This window comes from Papilio polytes, unplaced genomic scaffold (genome assembly GCF_000836215.1).
Source record: "Papilio polytes unplaced genomic scaffold, Ppol_1.0 DF821289.1, whole genome shotgun sequence".
NCBI classification, from domain to species: domain Eukaryota; kingdom Metazoa; phylum Arthropoda; class Insecta; order Lepidoptera; family Papilionidae; genus Papilio; species Papilio polytes.
The window spans coordinates 5108901-5116496 of NW_013527915.1; the positions used below are offsets into that span (position 1 = coordinate 5108901).

The 7596-nt window shown below is 32.3% G+C and overlaps 1 protein-coding gene across 1 annotated transcript in view; it reads left to right on the plus strand.

The window, feature by feature from the left end:
• LOC106109146 (probable RNA methyltransferase bin3) overlaps positions 1-7596 on the plus strand; it is a 15403-nt gene that overhangs the window by 4399 nt on the left and 3408 nt on the right. The window lies entirely within an intron of this gene.

Below are 7596 nucleotides of genomic sequence, written 5' to 3' on the forward strand. Positions count from 1 at the left end.
GCACGACGACTGAACGCCGCCTCTCACTTATATGTGTAAATATCATTTTAGATCCCGTAGGATTATGTTTCGATAGGCTGAACATATTTTATAATATTATACTCGGTAATATATTCCTTATGTGTTTCATTTCTCCCCTCCCCATCCCTACCACATTTTAATGTTTTTGTTTTCTTACAATCTTTTGTTAAATACATGTCATCATTATTCTATTGTTTATAGTATTGTGAAAGCGTAAACCGTAACGAATTTTCCAAGGTCTTATGGTAAATTATACTGCAAAGGTTGTGTTGTACATGTTTTTACTTTATTTGTGACCTTTACTTTTATACAAAACAACTGCGTTAACAGTACATATATTGTCATCAACTATAACTTCTCATAGCCAAACTCTGGCACAATGTCGCGTGTGAAGCGAACTTTACTTTTAAGTAGCGAATTTTCACATGAATCTGGAATGGATTTGCTTTGTGTGCACACTATTTAACAGACATAAAGTCCTGATTAACTGTTCCGTTTATTGAGGCTCGAGTTTGTGTTGTCGCTTTACGTTACAAAAATATCCACATAAGCGTAATAAGATGGCATTTGAATGGGAGATTGATTAATTATGAATTGCATTGATCTTTCATCGAATTCTATATAGCCATCAAATAATTTATTTCACACAAAGGTATAGTCGAGTCTGATTTACATCGATTAATTGTTTTCTAACACTGGAAGCACGTCTGACAGCAAGTGAGTGGCGATTTGAATAAGGCAGCCATGCACGAAATTAATTTCATCGACATCATGTTTGTGAGCGGTACCTACGTGTATTAGAAATTCAAACGAGCGAAAGTCTTATTAGTAGTGGTGTATGCTCTATATTGAGAACCTAAGTTGTAGCATACGAATTATTTAATATCTTACTCTTTTTACATAGTGATAAAGTGACAAACGAGCTAGCCGGAATGGTTGGAAATGTTAACTTCCAATGTAATTTAATACACAAATAACTTTATGTTGAAAGTAACGTTCGGTATCGATGCAAGAGGTTCACTACATTTGGTGGCAAGGATGTAGTTTTTTCGAGGCCCTATTATACACGGTTAATACGGGTAACCTTGCTCATTTTTATTCTCCCGCACAAAAGGGTAGTTATCCTTCCACAACTCGGTTGTAGCCTGCGAAGAGCCACGTGCTGTCAGGCTAGCAAGTCGGTTGCCAGGGTCCGCGTCGGAAGGTTATTAGAAGTGGTGGTTAATGACACCAAGAGTTTCCTTATTAGCGAGCAGAGTCGCTTTAAAATGTGTCGCGTTCGGACATAAAAATCAGAAAGACAGCATTGCTGAAACATATAGACTTTGACAAAACTTATCTCGCTTCTACTAACACCGACAGAGACTACACACTTTCAGGCGACGAATGAGGGATTAAGTTGATAAGTCCCACTTCATGCCTCACCAACTTTGTTTACAACATTATGCCCTCGGTGCATGCGTAGTGTCAGGCTTGTGTTGCGGGACCCGAACCCGTCTTGTACAGCACACAAAGGTAGCTAAATCTACAAACAAATGATGAATATCCGCTGCTAGTTTATGCATCTAATGTTTACTTAACTTTTAAGAAGGATGCTATAAAGCAGTCAATGTAAGTGAATAAGTAACGTTCATATTCAATAATAAAGTTACCGACGTTTCACGATGCTACTCGTTAAGTGCACTTAGCATTGTTATTGAGTCTAACCAAGCGACTCCCTCTATGTATTAGTTTTCGAAGAATATTCTGTAAGGCAGTTTCAATAATTATTAATTGCAAATGTGACTTGGCGTTTAGTCTATCGTTTCTTATATTTATTTAAAAATTTAGATTTTTTACTAATTTAAAAACGTATAGAATTGTCAATCAAGTACGACAGTGATGTTTGCTGCTGTATGTATTTGGGTCTAGAGAGAAGTTAAAAAAATTGTTAAATCTCAAATGGTATTCGACAACACCTGACTGTATCATCAACAATCCTATGCAGAAGGTGCTAACGAGAGAAGTTATATTTTTATTGCTATCGAGTCGTGTAAATAGCAATGATAGTACTAAATTTACTTTAGACGTTATAATTTGAAAGTTAGAGGCACGTAAACGCGATGGGTTTACGTGAACGTGATCTCATTCCGCATTTCAAAGTTAAATCACGTAAAATACATAAAGTTATACTATGCAGTAATATTTGATAAAACTTTTCTTTAGAGTATTTTATAATTTGAAATAGTATGAAATAATGTCATTGAATGCATCGTAGGTAGGTACCCACGATGCGTTCAATTCAATATGTACCTACGTACGAAATCTAATCTTAATGTTAGTCTTTAGGGCCATAAATAAACTATAATATTATTATTTACTTCGTGGAACCATTTATGCGGCTTTTTATAAACAACAGTAACGAGGAAGGAAGTATGTAAAAATTCACGATAAAATAACATTCAGAAGATGTACTGTGTACAAAATGTTCCGCAGTAGTTTATGATGAAAGGTTTTTTTACAAACACGCTAAAGTAATACTCGTGTACATGACATAAAATATACACTGTTTACAAGCAGTATCTTGTTACACGTAACTTGTTAATGGACTTGCTCTAAGTGGCCATGCTACCTTACGCAGTATACACTTTCGTTTCAAAATACTTTTTTCCATCTTATTACACTTACCACACAATTTTTAAAATAACTGTCAGGTATGTGCTTTCTAAAGCACAGGAAATATTTCGTAATATTAAGTATATCAAATATTATTTGCTTAATTTATTATAATTTATTTTACGCACCAATCACTTTAACTTCAGTGTTTAATTAAAATTTGAAACGATCCCAAATATTTATTTAAGCGATGTCTCAAAATCATCTTTCGTCTATTTGAATTTTAAATTTAATAGGCTCCGTCAACAAGATAACCTTAAACAATAGATAAGTGAATAATTAAATATTACTAAAAATTGAAAAATCAAGAGGTTAATACGGCATCCAACACTCGTACAGATAATTGATTTTATTTAAATTTTTGCAACATTTGTTCAAAATTGCCTACAATCCTTTTATGAAGATTTGCGTTGTCATTTAAATGCATGATTTTTTAAACATTCAATCTGCATAATGTCTACCCAGGTTATGTTAATGTAGGGTCAGAATTTACATAACAATTTTCGCAACTTCAACGAATGTCCGTAATAAATATACGTATATAGCCAACAAGAAGCGGGTTCTAGAAACGTTTAAAAACTTCGCACTCGCGGAAAAAGTAACTTTTGTGAGAATTTTCATATCTTAAAATATCCAAATTCTTATATAAGCTTTGTGAAGAAACCTTATTAAGGACACCTCATCCACTCACATCGAACTGTAGGTTTTATTACAATTTAGAGTTTAGTAAATATTTAGCTAAATAAAAAAAAAACAGTGTTTGCCGTAAATACTTAAAAAGTTAACACATTGTATTGTAACTCTTATAGTATTTGACACTTCAGTAACGTCTAATGAATGTTTAACTATAAAGGAAATTAAAGTCGAGATACTTTTATTGTTACGATAAAAACTGCAATTATTCGAAATTACGGTTCAATGGAACCAAATAACAATTTCATTGCATGCGTACAAGCTCGCCTTTGACCACTCAGTCGGAATGATAGCTCTGTTCTGAATTTAACAAAGTCGATACTAAAAGAGTTCGCCAATTTTCCATATGGCGATTTACTTACTTTGTTGATAGAATCGGAGAAAGTATGCACGTCTTTTTGCATTATAAATTCAACGCTAAATACTGAGTCTTTGCTATGAAGTTTTAAATTGAAAGGGTTTTAAATTGAAATAACCTTAACTACTTGATAAAATATATATATATATACTTACATAACTAAATATATTTTATGTAAACTGCGAGTTCGTAAAGCAGAAGGTTAAGCTCTTTAAATTGTAACGTATTAACTCAGCAACATAAATTCATAGAGAGCGTCAAAACAAAGCTCATTGAGTGTAAGCTCGTGTGTTTAATGTCGTTTGTTTTCATTGTTCTTCTAATTTTGTAATACAAATCCGCCGGAATTGAGAATGACCTGCGACTAGCTTATGACATAACGGTTACACAGTCCGTTAGTGTTAGTAATTTTTTTTAATCTCATCTTGTTATTAAAAACAGACAGTTGAGTGTACTTCCTTAATACTAGCTGTTCCCATGCGACTTCATCCGCATGAAATTATAGAAATTTCATTTTTATGTTCACATTTGTCAAATTATCAACTGCAAATGTTAAAATGACATGACATGATGTCAAACCATGGCAACCTGGCTTCCTTGATATTGGCAACATCTTATGGTCTCTTTCCCACATTAGGGTTTGTATCCAAAATATAGACCCCTAAGTTTAACGGCTTAAAAATATATAGCCTAAAGCGTGACGTAAGTGTAGGGCTTTTTATTAAAAAAATAATTATTCAAAAATATGCTGTGATTGCGGACATCTTAGGCAACAAAGAAGTGTGTGTTTACGCTTTATTATATTAGTATAGATTATTCCGTTTGAGGAAAAGGTTGATGATTTGCTCATGCGGTAATGAGAATGTAATTTTTTTACTAGAAGTATAAAATTAAAGTATTCAAACAACTTTTCATATAAAAGCATGACGACTGCATATGACTGCAGACTGGATGAGTTATAGTCCTTTTGTGAAATAAAATTTTATGGACGATGAAAAACTAGCACATGCTTTTTATTTCTTATATTTTTACGATTCTAATCCCGTTTTGTGTTTTATACTTCAACGTGAAATCATAAAAATGATATGTTTACCATGTATAAATTCCAAACCAGTCGTGAAGATCGACAGAGTTTTATCCGTTTTTATTTACAATTGTTATGTTATAGGTATTGACAGAGATCGTACGTGAGTTAATAACACAAATCACATGAATTTTTCTTGCAATGTTTAAAATAGCAGCGTTCAACTTCGTTACAACTACGTTCCACCTAGCTAAAGTTTTCAAATATGTTAAGTTTTATTGCTTTTCTTGAGATATGATCTCTTTTTTGTGTCACGATTTTTTAAAATGGCATTTAAAACTGTTACAAAATGTTACAGTCTAAAGAAATTGCGAAAAAGTTATTTCTGAATCGAGAACAATAAAAAATTGGGAGGTGGTTTCCCATTTATCGTTAACCCCATTGATTGATCGTGGCAATCGGAAAATGTCGACGCGCTCTTTAATGGATTGTCCTAAATCTTTTGCGGCAGACGTTCAGAAAGAAGTGGTCGAATGAGATAGCTACATACCATGTGTCTAATATTGATTTAAAAGTAAAGTGCTGAGTTTCACAGAGAGTTTAATGCAAGTATCCTTGCCGCCTAATAAAACAGATCAAGATAGATCCCTGTTTACCTTTTTAAAGTCAAAATAATCTAAAGTATAATCGAATGGAAAGAAATAACGAAGAAGGAACGTATTAAATACTTGTTATTTACTCAATATGACTAACTTACAGAATGTGTTTTAAAGCACGAGAACATCATGCATATGAAATTTATCTAAAGTATAGCGGTGCGGTACAAAATTCAATTCACAGGTACGCGGCCTTGCTATAAAAGGGTTTAAAGTTTTGTGCGAAAGACTTTTATTTATGTACTTCTTGTAATATGTATACATGTTGTATCAAGATGGTTTCCTTCACTTTAAGAACGTCGGGTAATATAAGTACATCGAAAATCGAAAGACATATTGATAAATAGCGGGATTTGAAACCAGGACCTGCAGATTACAAGTCAAGTTTACATATCTACGGGTGAAAAGCTATTTGTTTCAACCGCCATTTTAGCCGATATTTACGTAGACATAAAATTCGCATATAATAAGCGAATTTCTTCGACATTTGGAATTGGAATTATTTTCAGGATTTGCTGAACATTTAAACTTATGGCGCTTAAAACAAATAGCCACCTAGCCATCCATATAGAGAAAACTAATAGTCCCTTATAATGGAAAAATGTATTTGCTCTATAATTCATGTATTTTACATTGTTTAGATAAATCAAGAGTGACATAAAATTCGTATCCTAATTGAATTAGAAATAAGCTTCACGACCTTTAAAATAATATTTCAACATTCTTCGTGTCAATATGCTTATGAAAAATTTACGACTTTTCAGTCAGAGTAACTCTCATGTCGATTTTAATGTCTTGACTTTTATTAAATTTTCGTCAAAGCGTCTGTGATTTATTTATGTTCAATCACTTAGCAAACTTCTTATAATACATATTTATTTTTTAAAAACTTGCTTCGAATCTATGTAGACTCAACAAGGACGAACTTCGAAATACATTATTAAATAATTTCCCTTTAAATTTAGCTTATTACATTTATTATGTACGAGTAAAATTTACCTTGTTCTTGTGGGATTATAACACAGCCTCAAGAAATCCGAAGCGGCCTTAATTAAAAAAGTTCTTATCGATAATTTCAATCTTTGAACGTTACATAATTTTAAAATATATCTCTGATTACATCTACCAATCTATATGTTTTGTTAATGGTGAAATACAAAAAGGTAAAAGTGGTAGTTATTCCATTCTTTTACCCTTTAACACAACATTCGGTTCTCAATTTCACTTAAGGCTGTGTAAAGTTTGAGGTCCGAAAGGTTCTCCAGAATTCGTAATTCGTCTATTTGTAGAAGGTTGTTTTATTTTGACAAGTCAACGACTAATAAAGAGGAACCTAGATAAAGTTATCGATGGCTATTGTTATTTGTTTCGCTACTGTATTGCTTAGAGGTTATATCTGTTTTCATTATCACAGATGATTTTTATCTATTAATCATAAAAGCATTGACATCTTGAAATAAAGCTGGTAATGATGATTGGAATAAAACAGTTAATTTTGTTTAAAAAAATTGAAAATTGTATTAACATATCAGAAAATGAATTATGCTACTTGGTTCAATGTTTTAGTTTATGGCTGGCAGTAATTTAACACATTTATTTCAAACTGAATTTGATTAGAAGGTTACTTTTTCACGTAATGTAAAAAGCTTAATTAAAAGCTTTGACATTAAAATTAGTGTTTGTGCAAAAACTAAACTTTTGTAATCACAAGTCGCAGACATTTGTTAGACTAAAGTTTCATTCATTTATTTCAAGGTCTAAGGACTAATTTTAACTTTCAAATGAAAGCTTACTTCACAAGCTTAACACGTTCAGACCTTATTGATTATGCGGCCCTTTTACTAATTATTTGCGGTCTCTGTATCGTTCACAGAATGTGTAGGCTTTCGTGTACCTTTATAGAAACAAAGGGCAAGTTTCACGACCCCTACGCTACTGTTAAACATCTGGGTTTACTTGCCTTAATTCAGTTTCATATTTATCAACCAATTGTGCAATAATGAATTCGTAAAACCAACGCGTATGTAATAATAAGTGTGTGTCCATTAATCTAAGTGTCATGTATATACTGGTATTTATACTCGTATATATCTTATGCATAAACGATTAAATTATTTAGTTAACTTAGTTTTCTCCACGCTCAAATATAACTAAGTTAATTTTCGAAAGCTGGTTCCGAGAGGTAAAAT